Source organism: Triturus cristatus, chromosome 1_1 (assembly GCF_964204655.1).
Source record: "Triturus cristatus chromosome 1_1, aTriCri1.1, whole genome shotgun sequence".
NCBI classification, from domain to species: domain Eukaryota; kingdom Metazoa; phylum Chordata; class Amphibia; order Caudata; family Salamandridae; genus Triturus; species Triturus cristatus.
Window position 1 is genome coordinate 292,056,483 of NC_140579.1, and position 21,264 is coordinate 292,077,746.

Sequence of the window (21,264 nt, forward strand, 5' to 3'; positions counted from 1 at the left end):
CCATTCACTAAACCTTTTTCTACATCTAAATTACGTCTTAAAATTACTCGACAGTTCATACATACATAGAGATTCTTTTCTAAACCAGCTGTTTTCGATATGTTTTTCTCTAAAGAATCCAATTTAGTTTTCAATTTGCTTGTCAATATAATAGTTATTCCTTCATGCTGTATTTTATCCACAGCTTCCAGTTTTACAATCTCTTCATTTTCCAATTTCAAAAGTTCTTGATTGAATATAGAGCATTCATGTAGTGTTGGCATTAAGCAGATTACAGTATTTTTTCCAGCAATTTTCTTGTATATTTTCTCTGGAACTATTTGTTCTGTTGGAAACAAATTACATAGCAATCGACTCTGTAAAGCTTTTCTTCCATGTTCTGTGAGTAGTCCAATTCTGATATCTTTGAGAATACTTGCATAATCATCATCATTTGCTTGCCGCATATTGGTAATGAGTTCTTTGTACTCAAAGTATGTCCAAATATTCACATTACCTATACTTCCTAACGTCTTTTCGTGTCTTCATGTGTAAGAGTATGAAATACTGGTTGTCCTTCAACTGGTGTGAGCTGCAGTAGATCCCCAAAAACTATAACATGTTTTCCTCCAAATAGCACGTCATAGTTTGTCTTTAGAATTTGCTGCATTCTTAAATGCACAAAGGCAAGCATTAAGTTTGATACCATGCTTACCTCATCAATAATGAGAACTTTCATTTTTTTCAATACTCTTGAAACTTCAAAACATGCTTCTCCTGTTAACTTGTGGTATTGTATTTTGTTCTCATGCTCTACTGGTAACATTAGCAAACGATGGAGGGTAATTCCTTTTATGGTGTATGCTGCTAACCCAGTTGGAGCAGTAACAACACAAGACAAAGTTGAATCAGTTTTTTTCTGTAGGTAGCTTCTAATTACTTTAATCAAGAAACTTTTTCCAGTTCCAGCTTGTCCACTCACATACATTCTGATTGGTTCAAATGATGTGCATGAGCACTCTTTATTTTCATGTAGTAATCCATGATCAATTTGTTTTGTGACTTCCTCATAAATTTGTTGTTGTTCATCATTCAGTTGCCGTTCCAAATTTGGTAAGTTTATTAAATCTTCCTGAGCTTGATTCATAGCTGTTTCCACTTCAGTCATGGCTATTGCAGCTTCATTTTCTACGATTGGTTGTCCTAGGGGATCTTGACTGAGCGTCCCAGAACTTTGACTGTCTTGAGAACCGTCTCTAGCTACTTCAGCTGCAATTGTTGCTTCTTGTTCAATTTCTTCATTTAACATTTGTACATAAGTTGTGAAAGTACTGCATTCTATGGTATCTTTGCATGCATTAAAGGAATCTTCATAGCTTTGAAAATGTCCAAGTAATTCATCCTCTGAGCGCCATGGGTTAAACAACTGTAAAAGTGCTAAGTGGTAAAATTCCTTCTTGTCAGTAGTGTCGCAACTCAGCTTTCTGTGATTAATCAAACTTCCTTTTGTTTGTTTTACCAAACATCCTTCCTCACCAATGACTTTATATTTTCCATTGTTGATGCCTTCTGCGGCATTCCGTTTATAAATGTAGTTCTGCAGCACTTCATAGAGACACATGTTCTCAAGATGATGACTTCTCTTTGGGTAATATGTGTCCAACATGTTTATTCTTAAAATGTCTGTACTTTCAGGTTCGTACTCTGCTAAATATTCAATTTCTCGAATAGATTTCAGTACCCGATTTCGTATTCCTGCAAGGCCTAAACTTACCCAAATTATTCTTCTGGATTTGGAGTACAGACTTGCAGATGATAACCTATCTGAGCATTCGTATGACCCAATTTCTCGATGCGATAACATCTTTAAACTGAAACTGTATAGCTTTTTACTGACAGTCTTCTCGTGAGAAATCTCTTCCCACATTTCTTTCAATTCCGTTTTCTCAGATTTAGTGATGTAAGATGTGACATACCGAGCAACAGCAATAGAATTGTCAGCTACATACTGAATATCCATGTTAGCATTCCACATGGATAAAATGACTGGGTTGTAGTCATTTATATATTTTGACTCTTCTTTTCTTCTTAGGTTGTAGGTATTTTTAGGCGATTTTCTTGTAATAGTATGTCGCACAGCTGACATAAACTGTTTACTCTTCCTTTTGAAAGATCAGGTCGTGGAAATCCAAATCTACATTTTGTGTAGAATTTATCCTTACTCTTGTACTTTCGTCGACAGTATTTTCCACACCAATGACTTTGGAAACGTAAAACTTGCTCTGTTAAGTTTTTGTCTTCTGTGCTTTTAGGTATAGCACATGTTGCATATCCTTCAATGAAAGATAGAGCTGCATCATCAGAATCTGTTCCAAATTTTGGGGCATCCTTGATCTACAACAGCATATGAATATGAGGAGCACCTCTTGCTTGGTACTCTTTTCTCCAAAAGAAATCCACAACCTCTCCAAGAGGTGGATTTTTTTTATTGCAGATGAAGGACATCATAGCCTCAAATCTATGATTGAAATATCTGCAAACATTAACCGGATCCAATGAGCACAATTCTCCTGCTGTCTTGTATTGGATGTTTCCAATATTTGAATTTGCCTCTCGAAGAAAATCCAGTAAATCATCCCAAGCGTACTCTGCACAGCTTAGGGTAAGGAACCATGTAGGAGATCCTAAATTCCGTAACATACATTTCAATTCTCCATGGCGTCGGTACCAATATTCATTAGTCCCACGCTGACAAGCCATTAGATTAATCAATTGAGATTCCAAATGATCATCTCGCTGTTGCACTTTGTTCACAAAATCCTTTGCAGACACATTATGTAGATGTACTCCAGTTTTCAAAATGTGATTTACTGCATTAGATAGTGCTGATAAGTCACTTTCAAATAAAAGATGGAACAAATAAGGACTACTTTACCGAAATCTTGGCTCTGCTGCATATAATCTTGTAGTCCGATACTCAGAAGCAGGAATCTGTACTGGACGTTCATCATATCGTCCACCTTTTCCTGTAGGAAACAGCTGGGGAAAACAACGAGCTTCCAAGCTCTCCTCCCATACACTCACGGGAGTTCCTTTTGCTTTTTTCATCTCAAACAGATCAATAGTGTTTCCCATAACTTCTTTAGAATGAAGAGGATGTATGCTGAAATGTTCATAAATTTCTTCTTCTTTTGACTTATCCACTTTTTCAATTTGCCCAGTTGGTATTCCTGTGTCTGCTAGTAAAACTTCTTTATCTTCATCCATATAAATTGATTCATACCATTTATTATTTCTTTTCAAATATAAATTTGCTCTTTGTACTTTTCGTACATCCACCAGCTCCTGCCAAATTTTCTTATTCTTTGTAGGTACACCATTAACCAGAATAACTAATGGTTCAGTTTCCAAACTATCTGCATCAATTGTTTCAATATTTTTTTTCAAATCTAATGGCAAATAGACAACTCTTCCTTTTAAACCTCTTTGTAAATCTGAAGGAGGTAATTTGCCTATTTTGGGCTCCATACGAACTATAGTCTGAAACGGATGGACACATTGAATGGATATAGACTCATACGTATTTAAATCACTAAGTTCTGCAGGAATATCAACCAATTCTAAATTATTATGTACAGCTCTAGCTGGCATTTTATTTTCTTCTAACTTGTTATAACAGTATTTACAAATATGCTGATCTTCACCCAATTCAAAACAATTTTCCAGAAACAAATATGTAGCAAAATCCTTCCACTCATAATTATTTTCTTTTTCACTTTTTTTTTATAGAGATCAACATTCCTTGTTTGAGTTTTATAATGGCTTCTCCGGCAACCCATACAAGTAATATTTGGTCTTTCATTAGAGATGATAGTAAATTTTGTCATTTGATCTTCAAATGTTTTACTAACAGTGGGTTCTACATTCTCTTCCACATTTTCTTCAATAACTGTGTCATTTCCTGCACTTTCTTGCTCTGGACCAAAGTAACAAAACTCAATATCCTCACAAACCTTCTTCACATCTGTTACAGATCCACGGAACAGAGCACTATTCAACTCATGTAACTTTAGTGCTGGACTTTTGGCAAAATACAATCTTCTCACAAACTTTCTCATTTCAGTATGATGAACTGCCAGCATCCTAAAATGGTGAAAAACACTTTGACAAACTTTCCTAGAAAGACAAGCCAGAGAATGTCCTTGCAAACCAGTATTCTCTCTCACTCTGCATGGATCTAGTCTTTGAAGCACCTTAATCTTCTGTTTAACACTTTTTTTTACTATATTCTCTTAGAAAGTCACGAAATTTATCAATAGATTCCTGTCGTACAGTACAAATACTACTACAATTCCAAGTGTACACTGGGGCTTTAGGACGTCTCCCCATAACCTCATCAGCTAACACTTCTTCCTCATTTCTTGGAACCATTTTCTCCTTTTCCATTACACAACCATCCTTAACTTCATATGCTCGACCAATGGTGTCAACTGCATGCAGCAAACTATTACTTTGAAGATAACTCTCTTCATTAAAAAATGGTTCAGTACTTGAACTATGCTTCCATTCTCCTAAGAACACTTTACAAAAGTTTTTTTTTTCACTTCTCTTTTTCTTTTTCTTTTTGACTTCATTACATTTACTAATGTATCTAATGTACGGATCCTGTTCAAAATTAAAATGAATAGTTTTCTTTTTAATTCCAAAGCCTTTGCAACAATTGATTCAATATGTTTCTTTTTCTTATAAAATTTGGCTTTCTTCCTATATTTCTTCACATTCTTTAGCAAATTGAACATCACTCTTCTCTGAAACATTTTTCTACGAATGTTTTTAAAATCTATTTTTCTTTTTAAGTCATTCTTTCTTACTTCTGAGTATACATTAGCATTTAGTATATTCTGTCGATAGTCTTGTTGCTTTCTACTTAAAACACTATTTCCAGTGGATATATTTTTTACATTTTTTCTTTGCTTGAGGATATTTAAAACAAAATCCTCAGTCTGCTTACCAGAAGGCTTTTTCTTTTTTCCAACATGAGGTTCTTCAACTAATTTTTGTTGTCCAGTTGTCTTCAAATATAGATGTTGTTGCTGTTCTTTTCTCTTTCTTGATTTTATAGGCATCTTTAATTTATTTCAGTCTTGTTCAGCAATACCTGAAAGAAACTAAAAAAAAAATACCTTTATGTAATTTATATATATTACTATATTTTTTATGAGCTTTTCAAAACCTATCATATGAGCTGTCCCTTTCCTACGACTGCAAGTCTTACACAATAAAAGCTACACAAATTAAATCTCTGACAACAATTCCTGTGTGCACACAGACTCATGGTGTGATTCTAGGCAGAAAACAATATTTGATTGGCAATTTCAAAGCACATTTACTACTGTGGTTTTGCAAGTGATAATTACTGTAACAGCCTGACACATTTTCCTTATAGTTTAGAGAGGCAGAAAAGAGCACATGTCCTAACAGCTACTTAAGAGCATGAGCATGTGGAACCTGGGTGAGTGATTAGACTAGAGCAAAGGAAATGAGCCTTGGTGATGTTGAATGTGGTAGCGTTACACACTACTATCTAAAATACCACAAAGTGCTGAATACTTAGCATGGGAGTGCAGGAGTAGCAGCTACCTGTGTGCTAAGAGCGTGCTTCTGAACACTGTGTATTGTCAGGATCAAGAGAGATCTGCATGGACGCTTGCAGAACTGCATGAAGACTGCAGAGATGTTTGTAAGAGTACATGTGGGGTAAGGGTGAATTGGAGTTTTGAACATGTAGGATCTACCTCACCCACTGCAGGAGTGTAAGGAAAATCTACCCTGTTGTTTTCAAATGTGTTAGCATTTGCCTCTCATTTGTGAGATATTGATTTGTGCTGAATGCTAACCATCACAGTTCAAGAAAACAAGCTGCCCCTTTCCTACGAATGCAAGTCTTACAGAACCAGACCAACACAAATTAAATCTCTGACAACAATTCCTGTGTGAACACAGACTCATGGTGTGATTCTAGGCAGAAAACGATTTTTGATTGGCAATTTCAAAGCACATTTACCACTGTGGTTTTGCAAGTGATAATTACTGTAACAGCCTGACACATTTTCCTTATAGTTTAGAGAGGCAGAAAAGAGCACATGTCCTAACAGCTACTTGAGAGCATGAGCATGTGGAACCTGGGTGAGTGATTAGACTAGAGCAAAGGAAATGAGCCTTGGTGATGTTGAATGTGGTAGCGTTACACACTACTATCTGAAATACCACACAGTGCTGAATACTTAGCATGGGAGTGCAGGAGAAGTAACTGCCTATGTGCTAAGCGCGTGCTTCTGGAGACTGTGTATTGTCAGGTGCAAGAGAGATCTGCATGGACGCTTGCACAACTGCATGAAGACTGCAGAGATGTATGTAAGAGTAGATGTGGGGTAAGGGTTAATTGGAGTTTTGAACACGTAGGATCTACCTCACCCATTGCAGGAGTGTAAGAAAAATCTACCCTGTTGTTTTCAAATGTGTTAGCATTTGCCTCTCATTTGTGAGATATTGATTTGTGCTGAATGCTAGCCATCACAGTTCAAGAAAACAAACTGCCCCTTTCCTGCGAATGCAAGTCTTACAGAACCAGACCAACACAAATTAAATCTCTGACAACAATTCCTGTGTGCACACAGACTCATGGTGTGATTCTAGGCAGAAAACGATTTTTGATTGGCAATTTCAAAGCACATTTACCACTGTGGTTTTGCAAGTGATAATTACTGTAACAGCCTGACACATTTTCCTTATTGTTTAGAGAGACAGAAAATAGCACATGTCCTAACAGCTACTTTAGAGCATGAGCATGTGGAACCTGGGTGAGTGATTAGACTAGAGCAAAATAAATGAGCCTTGGTGATGTTGAATGTGGTAGCGTTACACACTACTATCTGAAATACCACACAGTGCTGTATACTTAGCATGGGAGTGCAGGAGAAGCTACTGCCTGTGTGCTAAAAGTACGTTTCTGGAGACTGTGTATTGTCAGGTGCAAGAGAGATCTGCATGGACGCTTGCAGAACTGCATGAAGACTGCACAGATGTATGGAAGAGTACATGTGGGGTAAGGGTTAATTGGAGTTTTGAACATGTAGGATCTACCTCACCCATGGCAGGAGTGGAAGGAAAATCTACCCTGTTGATTTCAAATGTGTTAGCATTTGCCTCTCATTTGTGAGATATTGATTTGTGCTAAATGCTAGCCATCACAGTTCAAGAAAACAAGCTGCCCCTTTCCTACGAATGCAAGTCTTACAGAACCAGACCAACACAAATTAAATCTCTGACAACAATTCCTGTGTGAACACAGACTCATGGTGTGATTCTAGGCAGAAAACGATTTGTGATTGGCAATTTCAAAGCACATTTACCGCTGTGGTTTTGCAAGTGATAATTACTGTAACAGCCTGACACATTTTCCTTATAGTTTAGAAAGGCAGAAAAGAGCACATGTCCTAACAGCTACTTGAGAGCATGAGCATGTGGAACCTGGGTGAGTGATTAGACTAGAGCAAAGGAAATGAGCCTTGGTGATGTTGAATGTGGTAGCGTTACACACTACTATCTGAAATACCACACAGTGCTGAATACTTAGCATGGGAGTGCAGGAGAAGTAACTGCCTGTGTGCTAAGAGCGTGCTTCTGGAGACTGTGTATTGTCAGGTGCAAGAGAGATCTGCATGGACGCTTGCACAACTGCATGAAGACTGCACAGATGTATGTAAGAGTATATGTGGGGTAAGGGTTAATTGGAGTTTTGAACATGTAGGATCTACCTCACCCATTGCAGGAGTGTAAGGAAAATCTACCCTGTTGTTTTCAAATGTGTTAGCATTTGCCTCTCTTTTGTGAGATATTGATTTGTGCGGAATGCTAGCCATCACGGTTCAAGAAAACAAGCTGACACATTTTCCTTATAGTTTAGAGAGGCAGAAAAGAGCACATGTCCTAACAGCTACTTGAGAGCATGAGCATGTGGAACCTGGGTGAGTGATTAGACTAGAGCAAAGGAAATGAGCCTTGGTGATGTTGAATGTGGTAGCGTTACACACTACTATCTGAAATACCACACAGTGCTGAATACTTAGCATGGGAGTGCAGGAGAAGCTACTGCCTGTGTGATAAGAGCGTGCTTCTGGAGACTGTGTATTGTCAGGTGCAAGAGAGATCTGCATGGACGCTTGCACAACTGCATGAAGACTGCAGAGATGTATGTAAGAGTACATGTGTGATAAGTTTTAATTGGAGTTTGTAACACACAGGAACTACCTCACCCATTGCAGGAGTGGAAGGAAAATCTACCCTGTTGTTTTCTACCCTGTTGTTTTCAAATGTGTTAGCATTTCCCTCTCATTTGTGAAATATTGATTTGTGCTGAATGCTAGCCATCACACTTCAAGAAAAAAAGCTGCCCCTTTCCTACGAACGAAGTCTTACAGAACCAGACCACCACGAATTAAATCTCTGACAACAATTCCTTTGTGCACACAGACTCATTGCGTGATTTTAGGCAGAAAACAATATTCCTGGGTGATACCAGTACACCTTTACTTATGGTGAAGACATACTCCATAATATCTGACAAGTTCAAGGCAGTTAAATATCTTCCAAAACATAAAATGTCAAACACAACTTTAAAACAAGAATCTCATTTATATTTTTTATATCAAAATGCACCACATACATTCCCTCTCAAATTCATAACTCACCTTTAAAAGTAGTTAGTTGAGAAAGAAATGTGGCACTCACACAGCAGATTATCAGAGCCAGAATCTCTGAACTGTACACCTCTCAGCAGAACCAGTAAATGGCAATGTTTCCCTCTCTTTTTTCACACATATACATGTTAACTTCAAATCACATTGCTTCCCACATTTTTTCAAATGGAAACACACATTTTTATTGGTTGCAAATTCCAAATGATCCCTACCCCCAACATGACTTCTGCCTCCTACCATAGCAACAGGTCATGGAACAGTGGTGTGAGCAGAGAGGTCAGAAGTTCAGCACACAATGTTTCTAATCCAAAGAGCAAGAGTGCTTGACTTTTCAAACCTAACAGCAAATCCATAGTAATGTTCTGTGGGAACACATTTTTCTGAACCAATACAAAACATGCTTTTAAAAATTTAAACATACAGCCTAGTTTTTAGTGTAGAATGGTCTGAAACAGCCAATGAGCTCTTTTTATTTAAAAAAAAGTATGTAAGCCTCCATTTTACAACTATCTTTCTTTTCATATTGCCATTCTACTGAAAGACACCTTCTGAGTGCATCCAGATCTCCTTGAAAGATGTTCACAGTGTGGATTGTAGGTCATAGCTATGTCTTCTGGAGTGAAAAGTATGCAGAAAAAAGAGGTATTTTGAAAGACCTTGCTTTGCCAAATGTAGACATTAAATGGATTGGTCAGAGAGGGTTAAAGTGGCACCAATTAATGCCTTTGGTGAAATCCTTTCTACATCTCCCACAGCCTCACCTTATAATTGTGCACTGTGGTGGAAATTACCTAGGCACTTTAACTGGGGTAGGTCTGGAAATGCTTGTTAAGGACACCTTTGTGCAATTGATGTCACTTTTTCCACAAACTACCTCTGTATATTCTAATATATGCCAAAGGCAAAAGTGGAACTGGTCCAACCAATATTGTCTGCAGATTGACAAGGCAAGAAAGCACGTCAATAAGTCTGTTTCTGCTTTCCTCAGAGACTATGGTATGAGTTCTATATACCACAACAACTTGTGTTACAACATGCAAGGCATTTATAGAGGAGACGGTGTTCATTTCACAGATGAAGGCAACAGAGTCTTCCTCTTGAACTTTAGACTCTGCATCAATACTTACTTGTAGGTACAAAAAAACACTCCATGAACACAACGGCTCTTTTTAGAGCCAACCAACATCTAAACACTTAAACTTGATTTTTAATTCTATTTTTTTCCACCATGCGCACCGTACGCGCACCTCGCGATATTTAAAAATTTTTTTTTTTTTGTGACCTATGGGGTCTTTCATGGTCCCCCTGAGAAGGCCTAAGGGGTCAGGGACTCTCTACCCTGCCCCCTTTTCACGTTCTCCACTTGTGTTTTTAGCTCTCTTCTGCCTCTAAAACTCACCCCGCGATGTTTTGATTTTTTTTTAAATGTTTTTTTCACCCTTCGGGGTCCTTCAGGGACCCCCTGACAAATGCTAGGGGGTCAGGAACTCTCTATCCTGCCCCCTTTTACGTTCTCCACCTTTCTTTTTCCCTGTCACACACACAACACACAAAATGGCGGCCGACACTACCTGATTTCGACCGATTCGAATGTTGACTGTCATGAATCCACCAATCAGAATTACGCTCGCGCACGGTGCGTGGCTATAGATATTTATGTGCTTTTAACTGTAATTTTCTCAGGAACTACTGAACAGATTGACTCCATATATGGAAAAGGCACATGCCTGACCTGAGGACTACCTCTTTGCCAAATTTCAAGTAATTCTGTTCAGCCGTTCGGGCTGTACCTTCGACTAAAGGTCCTATGTGAAAATGCATGGGGAAAACATGTTTTGGGACCCCCCTATTTTCTCAGCCCCCACTTGATGAATCACCCTGAGACTTTCAGGGTAGGAGCTGAGCGGAGCGCCCCATTAGTTTTGAAAATTTCGCGAGGATTCGTCAACCGGCGCCAAAGTTATTCAAAATAGAATTTTCAGATTTCCTATGGAAACACGGTCCTAACTATAACTATCTACAGGCGACCGCCAGTAGGTAATATATATATATATATATATATATATATATATATTACCTACTGGCGGTCGCCTGTAGGTAGTTATAGTTAGTACCTAGTTTCCATAGGAAAAGTGTTTTTTGTTTTCCCAATAACTTTGGCGCCGGATGACGAATCTTTGCGAAATTTTTAAAACTCGTGGGGTGCTCTGGTCAGCTCCTATCCTGAAAGTTTTGGGGTAATTCGGTAGGCGGGGGCTGAGAAAAAAGGGGGTTCCCAAAACATGTTTTATCAATGTTATTTTCCATAGGAAACTTTAGACTCGGCTACAGCCCGAACTGCTGAACGCAATTACACCAACTTTGGCAAAAAGGTAGCCCTTGTTTCAGAAAGAACTCTTTTTGTTAAATGGTGTAAATCCGTTCAGTAGTTCCTGAGAAATTAAAAAAAGAGGAGGTCGGAAAATGAATTTCCCATAGGAAACTTTAGACACGGCTACAGCCCGAACTGCTGAACGGAATTACACCAACTTTGGCAAAAAGGTAGCCCTTGTTTCATAAAGAACTCCTTTTGTTAAATGGTGTAAATCCGTTCAGTAGTTCCTGAGAAATTTAAAAAAAGGAGGTCGGAAAATGAATTTCCCATAGGAAACTTTAGACACGGCTACAGCTCGAACTGCTGAACGGAATTACACCAAATTTGCCAAAAAGGTAGTGCTTGGTTCAGAAAGTGACCTTTTTTTTAAATGGTGTAAATACGTTCAGTAGTTGCTGAGAGTATCAAAAAATAAAAGTTTTGATATATAGAGGCAAGGTGGATCCGCGGACCCTCCCGACCACAAGCTTTATTTTAAGTGGCTGTCAACACTCCAAACCAGGAAGTGTTGGCAGCCATCTTGTGACTCCGTAGAACCGAGTCACAAGAAAACAGAAAAACAAACGCAAACAACAAGAAAAGGGGGCAGGGTAGAAACACCCTGACCCCCTAGGCCTGCTCAGAGGGTCCCACAAGGACCCGCAGGGCCCAAAAAAGCATTTTTTTAAAGAAGAAAAATTGGCCAAATTCACGCTGGGTGCGCGAATCCGGCTGAGAAAATTAAAAAAACAAAGCGCGGGTTCCCGCTCTGCGTTGTATTGAAGCCCCCGGGTGGGCCAGGTCCCAGGGGCAGTGAAAATAAAAGTGTGGGGGGCCCCAATCCCCCCCACACTGCCCCGGGGACCGCCACCTCCCCGGCGCAAGATGAATGAGTTGCAGGGGGCATGCAGACCCCCGCAGCCCTGGGGACCGCCACCCCCGGGGCTTCTTTTTTAATCTGTGGGGGTCTCCAAGGCCCCCCCAAACCCCAGGGACCACGACCCCCGGGGCTTATATTAATTATTTTGCGGAGCACACAGCCCCCTGCTGCCCTGGGGACCGCCACCCCCGCTGCCCCGGGGACCGCCACCCCCGGGGCTTTTTTATTAAAAACAATACACCTGTGTGGGGGGGCTTGAGTCCCCCCACACGCCCCGGTGACCGCCACCTCCCCGGGGCACTAATATTCAAATGCGGGGGTCTGTTACGGACCCCCAAGCCTCGGGGACCACCACCTCCGTGCTGTGCATTATGTGGGAGGGGGAATGCACGGCCCCCCTCCTGGAGCCCTTCATGGCCCTGGGGACCACCACCCCCCAGGGTCAGCTCCTGCAGTGTCCTGGGGTGTGCACCCCCAGGACACTGCTGTTTTCTATGACAGGGCAGCTCCCCATGTGGAAAAGCAATGCCGGCTCCCGCAGGAGGTGGGGAGCGAGCAGGGACCTAGGGGGCATTGGGGCTCCCCCCACAGTCCCCAACGTAGTGGCCAGGCCCCGGAGGATGGGGTCCCCAGGGCCTGAAAAAAGGCAACAGAAGGGGGGGTCACACAGCCCCTCTTCTTCATTTTTTTGTTTTTTTAAACACTGCATCGTGGCTAGGCCCCGCTCACTCCCTGCAGCACTCAGCAAACACTTGAGCCCCCCCACAGGGCCCCAGGGGGCCAACTAGCCCACCAGGTATGTCCAGTAAGTGCCAAAGAGTTGCGTTGCAGAGAGATGTAAAAAGGGGTGTGGCCTCGGACCACCTCTCTGCAACGCAGCTCTGTGGCGCTTACTGGAGGTACCTGGTGGGCTAGTTTGCCCCCAGGGACCCTCAGGGTTCAAGGGGAAATAATCCCCCAAATTAAAACCCACCAGGGGGCGCGTTTGCACAGTGGTGAAGGGAGGGGGCGGGGCCTGATGGGACATGTGGGTACTTATGCAATCACTCCACCAAAACCCAAGCACTTATAAATTCACCATGCACTCTCCTTGCAGCACTGTAATCATCCAGTCACTACCCATGCACTCATGGAATGACCCATGCACTAACTCATGCACTGCTGCAATACTCTGAGCAGTACCCATGCAGTCCAGCCATTGCCCTGTCACTACCCATGCACTCCTTCAATCACCCAGCAAGGACCATGTACTTATCCAATCACTCCTCCAAAACCCAGGCACGTATAAATTCACTATGCACTCTCCTTGCAGTACTCTAATCTTCCAGTCAGTACCCATGTATTCATGGAGTGACCCACGCACTAACACATGCACTGCTACAATCCCCTGTGCACTACCCATGCAGACCTCTAACCACCTACACAGTACTGATTCACTCCTCCAATTACCCAGGTTGTGCCCATGCACTTCAGAAATCTTTCTGTCACTACCCATGCACTCCTCCAATCACCCATCCAGCATCATGTACTTATCCAATCACTCAGCCAAAACCCAAGCAGTTATAAAATCACCATGCACTGTCCTAGCAGCACTCTAATCATCCAGTCACTACCCATGTACTCATGCAATGACCCAGGCACTAACTCATTGCAAATACAGAGGAGGTCATGCTCATTACAGGGGTACCCCAACGCAGTGTTCCCTGGTGTATGTAGGTGTTTTCACTGTATTCTAAGTGTCTTTTAGCATAGCACTTGCTCCGGTCCTGGTTAGTCAGAGTCAGTTACCACCAGTACCCGTCACTAAAAAGTTGGGGGCACAGGAGGACTTTCTGCTCCCATGTTTGTTCTTTCTGCACATCTCTTGCTTCTTCCTGCACTTTTCTTCATCTTTCTGGACTTCTGTTGCCTGTTTCTGCATTTGTCTTGTTTCTTGCTGCGCTTTTCTTCCTCTTTCTTCACATGTCCTAACTTTGTAGGCATAGTAAGAAATTAGCATTTAAAAAAACCATTGAAATTCACTGAAAAAACCATAGGTTTCAGGCACGTTATAGTTAGAAATTAGCATTTAAAAAACCATTGAAATTCACTGAAAAAAACATAGGTTTCAGGCACATTATAGTTAGAAATTAGCATTTAAAAAAGGTTAGAGATTCACTGAAAAAAATGTAGGTTTCAGGGACGTTATAGTTAGTTGGACATTTCACTTGTACAAAACCATAGAAATTCCCCTGTTATAGTTAGTTCAGCTAACTATATCTCGCGCCCCCGCAATGCACTGCTGATGACGTCACATATTACATCATTCATGACATGGTCAGTGACATCACTGATAACATCAAAAATGACATCACTGATGACATCATCCATGTGATAATACGATGCACCTCCTCATACTCTAATATAACCTTTGATACACCCACTATAAAATACAGACTACCATTCTCGAAACCATCGACACACCAATACATACGCACTCACTGATTCCTAGATCTACACACACATCCACTCATTCACCCATACAATCACTCATACATACAGTCACTCATCAATACAACACTATCATATGCACTCATATCCCTATACAGACACTCACACACCGCCACTAATCCCTGGAATTACTCACACACCTAGGTAGTCATGCAAAGAATCAATCACACTCCCATTTCCTCACCTATACAGTTATACACACAACACCTCACTTATTCAAACATATACTAACACATATTTACTATCTTATACAATTACTGATACAAGTACACACTCATCCATACAGCCACTCTCACAATCACTGACTCTCACATATAGTCATTTATATACTCCAACTCTGACATACATTTCCTTTTACATATGTAGTTACTTGGACATGTACACTGAGGAGACATCCAATCTGTCACCAACACACCCATACACACACTCACCCGCCCATACAGATCTTTTCACATGTACTCTTGAACCCATATACCCAGCGAATCAACCACCCACACATCTATGCACAGTCACACGCCTCCCAGCCACCTACACACACGCTCAGTCTACCATACAAATACTCAGGCAACCAATCAATAACCCATATAGACACTCATGTAGCTACTGACCAACACATGCAGCAGCTTACACAACAACAGACATACTGATGCACACATTCAGACAGTTTAGTCACTAACCCATGTATTCAGTAAGACACATTTAATCACTCACTTTTACAGTCAGTCATGCACCTACTAAATCCTTCATCCTGACACTTATACACCCACTCATTGTTCAATACACCATGGCATATATATAAAACATATTTAAACTTTACAGAAACACACAGTCACTGGATGATGTCATCAGTGATGTCATTTGAGATGTCATCAATGACGTACGTGGGATTGTTCATGGGCTACTGGGAGAGAGAACATGCATGGGGTCGGTATGCCTCCCCCTGGGTTGAAAACATCATTTGCTAGGGGAGGTATATCGACGATATACTTGTATTATGGAATGGAACAGTGGCCCATCTGGAGGATTATTTTATGTTCCTCAATCATAATCCATTTAATGTCACACTGACTATGACTCATTCGACTGACCAGATTGACTTCCTAGATATAACATTCTCGGTAAAGAGAATGTGATTCCAAGTAAACTATTTCGTAACCCACAGAGAGTAACAGCACATTACATGCTACGAGTGCGCATCTGAAGGCCACAATTAACAACATTCCATATGGAGAAATGGTGAGGGTCTGCAGGAACTGTAGTGACATGACTTCATTTATTGACAAAATTAGAGTGACCAAGAATAGATTCAAGAAGCGGCGTTACAAAGTATCCTAGATACTACAGAGAATCCTAGCTAAACCTAGAGAGGCTACTCTACTACCGAAAAAAACCAGTAGCAAGACGAGCCCATCAGTTTCTATTAATTTCATTACTAAATATAATAAACACAGTCAAGGAGTATATAAAATCTTATCCAAACACTGGTCGTTACTCCATGAGATACCGGGAGTTAAGGGTGAGATTTCTATAAAACCCAAGATCATATACAGACGGGGCAGGACATTGAGAGAGATACTATGTCTTAGCTACGTAACTTCTAAGAAGAAAAAAACTGAGAGTACATGGCTACCTGGTCCAGTCCATGGTTTCTTCACATGTACAGATTGCAACATTTGTCAATATGGAAGGAATACGTTGAAAGACTTCAGTTACAACACACAAAGAGTCTATACCATCAGACACACTATTACGTGTAAAGCAACTTATGTGACATGTGTTAGGTTGTAGTTGTAATATCATCTATATGGGTAGTACTATACGGCCCATGAAAGCGAGAATCCAGGAACACATACGGGCCATTCGAAATCAAGATACTAGGTACACTATGACAACACACATGAGCGAGTAACATGGAGGAAGGCCTGGAATTTGTTTTCATGGTATTGATCATATTCAGGTGAAATCAAGAGGGGGAGATAGGGAGTTAGCCCTCAGATGGAATGAAGCTGGCTGGATTTGTAGACTGCGTAGTACAAGCAAGGGACATAACACAGATGATGAATTGCATTATTTCCTTTGAATAGCTAGAAGCCTTATTTAGGCATATGTAGTTGCAAACAATATGGAGAGAAAAAGGACCAAAAAGGACATTCAAATTATGTATAGGATGTGCAGTAGAGGGAGTAACTTGACTGTATTTAATGATGGGTGCTGCAGGATAGATTTACTGGAAATGATCAAATATTGCAATAACTGAGATGTGGTACATATAACTACAACTGAATAGAAGTTGTGGGTGTTATTGTGAGAAAAGACTGACTGTTAGAGTGGGTCTAAACCTATGTATAATAGAACAACTGAAAACATAGAAACACCACATTTATCACTATGTGATATACACAATTTGATCCGAATACAAGGGATATTTGTAACCTGCTTTAAAATAAATGGGATATGGTGCAATTTAAAAAAATGATTATTTTTGTTGTTGGATTTGTCTGAGGGTTCCCAAACAGTTTAATTACCACAATTAGTACTTTTCAGTTATATTGTGCACTTGGATGAGTTTCATTGAAAAACTACAATAGAGGGGATCATTATCTTGCCCAATTTGTGAATACAACAGGCAGGCATCAATGCTTTGGGGTGTAATTATTAGTGGAAAGCATATGAAGCGAAATTGGAATGGATAAGGGCTTGGAGTATTTTTATGAGATTTTATCAGGAAATATTATTGAAATAAGCATTTGATGGACATGTCACTGCAGTTAGAAATTAATGCATGGTTAATAAGCGATGAATTTATCTGAGTAGGATACAGGTATAAATAGAGGATGGGGACAGTATAAAATCCTGCCTATCTTCTATATAATGCAGGGCGCCTCTTGATTGGTGTGAGCACTGTGACTGGTGTTTGGAATCAGGAAAAATGAGGATACAATTACGGTTTTTTGTAGATATCTTTCGGGGATGACAAATTGGGATATCGTCCCTGTGAGTTTGGACCACTGTTGAAATCGGGGAGACATGGGGACGCAATGGCGGTTTTTTATAAATATCTTTTAGGGACGACAAATTGGGAGACTGTCCCTGCAAACTTAAGCCGCAGTTGATGTTGAAAACGGTTTGATAATTTAGTGACTCTCCCTAATTTTGAAATTACGTCGGGGAATGTTGCCGACACACCCGGGCGAATGAAAGGATGTAGGAAACCTTTGAGCACTGAAGAAGATACATTGTTGCTGTCTCGATAAGCCGTGACACGGATGAGTTACGCTGAATATAGATGTGATTTGAAAGGAATCTATAGTTGGAGAGCAGCATGAGAGTAGGCATTAACAAGGGCCCGCAAATATTATCCATTTTTGTCTACTAACAAACGGGCTGGGAACCAAGGGCCAGTGACGAACAAAAAAAACGGGTACATACTTGGAGGTCGGCGTACAAGTTTTATTATATAACAACAAGACATGTATTATTTTATGCGTGTCTTTGCTGCTCATATTATTAAGGCCCCGTGATTAATTCAAAACGTGTTTATATATTGGGTGGTAGGCATACAACTTGTATTATAAAATAACAGTTACTCGTAAGATGTTTATTACCTTACGTGTGTCTGTGTAGTACATATTATTTGTAAACTCAAGTTTTGGTCTGAGGTGGACATAATGTTGTTTGAGACAATTGCAAAGTTCTGTTACAATACAAATGCTCCGTACATAATTGGAGATGTTTTACTCTTGTTTTAGGCTGTATGTACTATCAGCTAGCGGGAACCTTAGGGTAACGAATTATGGCCGTAGATATATTTACAAGTGCAGAATATGTCAGGATATTTGTTTTTACTTCTCACTGTGTAAATATTAAGTGGGTCGAAAGGACTGGTAACATATCGGGATTAATAAGTATATATTTTATACATGTCGTCTTATTGCAGGCACAGTAGCCAATTACTAGGAAGAAGTCACAAGACCATTGGAACATTTGAAATAACCTTGAAGCTATAGGTAAGACATTAGTATGTGGGGATAAATGCTAAAACTCATAAAATAAGAAAATTAATATATTAATTGTCCAATGCTGACAATTGGGAAAGATGTAGATACACAATCAGTAATGGCAATTTCTATCTTTGCCAGGCATATTTACTTGTAAGGATGCTAGGGGTGTTTTGAAATAAAAGGAGTGCCAAGAGAAATTCGCAATTGAGTCACGAGTTCTACCATTAGTATACAATCACCTCCAGAAGAATCGGTAGGTGTATGGTTTTTTGATGTGGCTATTAATTTAATTTATAAGGCAAAATGGGTGATATTAGCTGAACTAGCAGTCGGGATCGCTGGAGAGCAGCTAGTGACAAAATTAAGTTGTTTTTTTGTGTTTTCACCACTAGGTATAAAATATAGATGGTGTTGTTCCATCGTTTCAAATCAAGAGGTGGATGCATTGAGGTCCATATATATCTGCCCGATTCTTTTTAGATTTGTAAACACAGAATAGGATGGCGGCATTATGTAGGGCCATATGAAGACTGGTGTAGTAGTATATATATTAAGTTATTATTATTTTTCTGAATGCCCTTATCCGTTTTGTTTCAAATTTAATGACAAAGAAATGACAGATGTTGATATGTATAAGTACACACTTGTAATTTTACTATGTATAGAGGCCTGCCTGATGTATCAATTGGGAATCGTTGATATATTTCGAGGTTCCATGAAGAGGGATTATGAATACAGATATCATACTATGAACTCTAGATGGTGCATAATGGGGATCTATTTTTGAAATAAAACTGTTTTTGAATTGTTAGTGATTGGCATATATACGTTTTATGATAATTCTTGTTAATGATGGAGACAGACATTCTGAAAAGATGTTGGTATCAATCTTTTAGAAAAGTGTGGGTTTATGCCCAGGTGCTTGATTGGTTATGTGGCTATCTAATTATAAATGTACAATGGAGATTTATTAATTTTGGGTGATATTTTGTGAACACTTCCTATCTTGGTGTAGTATTTTTTTGTAACATTGTTTGTCAATGTATTTTATATGCTATTATATCTGTATTTTTAAATTGTTTTTATAGCCCTGACGAAGTTCTTTTTACAAGAATGAAAAGTGTTGGCTGCCCGGTGTTTTTGCATAATTAAAGAAGAATATAGAAAATTTGGAATCAGACAACTATTGAATGGACATTTATCAATTTATTGTTTTTTGAGATTTGTATTGGGTGGTGCAATCCACAGTGGGCAGAAATGATTTAATCAGTGACGTCACTGACCATGTCATGAATGATGTAATATGTGATGTCATCAGCAGTGCATTGCGGGGGCGCGAGTTATAGTTAGCTGAACTAACTATAACGGGGGACTTTCTATGGTTTTGTACGAGTGAAATGTCCAACTAAATATAACGTCCCTGAATCCTATGGTTTATTCAGTGAAACTCTAAGGTTTTTTAAATGCTAATTTCTGACTATAACGTGTCTGAAACCTATGGTTTTTTCAGTGTATAAATATGTGTGTGTGTGTGTGTGTGTGTGTGTGTGTGTGTGTGTGTGTGTGTGTGTGTGTGTGTGTGTGTGTGTGTGTGTGTGTGTGCGCGTGTGCGTGTGCGTGTGCGTGTGTGTGTGTGTGTGTATATATATTTCTCAAACTGGAAAATGTCTGTAGTGTGCATTTTTTTCTTGGCATTCTTCAGTACTAAACAAGCTGAGCTATGGAAGCAAGTTTTCGCTGCATACATATGTTGGAAATATAGGGAGAAAAACATTCAAAGATTAAAAAAAGTAATACCAGTTGACAGCACACCTTCAGGCATAGGGGTTAAGAAAGTTACAGGTGAACAAGATTTTTAAGCTTTTTATTATTTTACATTTGATGAGCTGCAAGCAAGGCAATTCAGCCTGCTCTATTTTGTTTGCTGCAACAGTGATCTTATAGACAATTCAATTGTAGTTTCAATGGTGTAAGAGTAGTCCATGTGTTTTATAAAAATAATTGCTTATTGTTTAGGAAAAACACACATCAACACAAGCTTTTGTTGCTGGAGGCATACTCACCAGGTTTGCAGGTTGGCAAAATCGACCACTTTGAATCCTTTTTGCAGTGGATCTGGTTTGTACCATTCATGGTGTATCCATCATTGCACTGAAATGTAATGTTGTCTGAAAGTCGGTACCCAAACTCCAGAGCTGGCATTATGATGTTTTTGCAAATAATTTCCCCATTTTCGTTGTGAGGTTCATCGCAGGAAACTAGTAAAATGGAATGGAGAAAATCAAATGTATTTTACTTCTATGACATAAATATTAATAAAGAGAATAGAATTGGCTTTATTACATTTCTATGGTATAGGTGTTCTGCTAGCATTGTCTTAGATCTAGATGTCCTTTGCATTCAGAGACCAGGTAATTGGGGGCATAAGCCCTCAGCCTTTAAAAGTTATCTATAACTAAGGTAATACTGATTTTTCGTTGAAATGCATAGGCCTGTCAAGAAGAAAATTTCATAATGAATTGTCAGTCTTCAAAATATAAAATTCCTTACTTGATACGTGTGAATAAATGGCATGTCAGTATTTTCAAGTTACCCCCTAAAAGAGCCTCGCATACAAGGGGTAGTTACCATTGGTGCAGCAGGTGCAGTGGCACAGAGTGTCTCAGAGCCCTGAGGTGCCCTAGAACCCTGAAAATAGCTATTGTTTACTCAGTGGCGTAGCTAGCCCTTTGGCTGCCCGTGGCACTCCCTGAGTTTGCCACCTCGCAGCGGCTGCAGTGAAGAGCGCCGGGGGGGCGGTGA

The 21,264-nt window shown here is 39.8% G+C and overlaps 1 pseudogene; it reads right to left on the reverse strand.

The window, feature by feature from the left end:
- LOC146870138 (uncharacterized) overlaps positions 1–21,264 on the reverse strand; it is a 623,247-nt pseudogene that overhangs the window by 19,856 nt on the left and 582,127 nt on the right.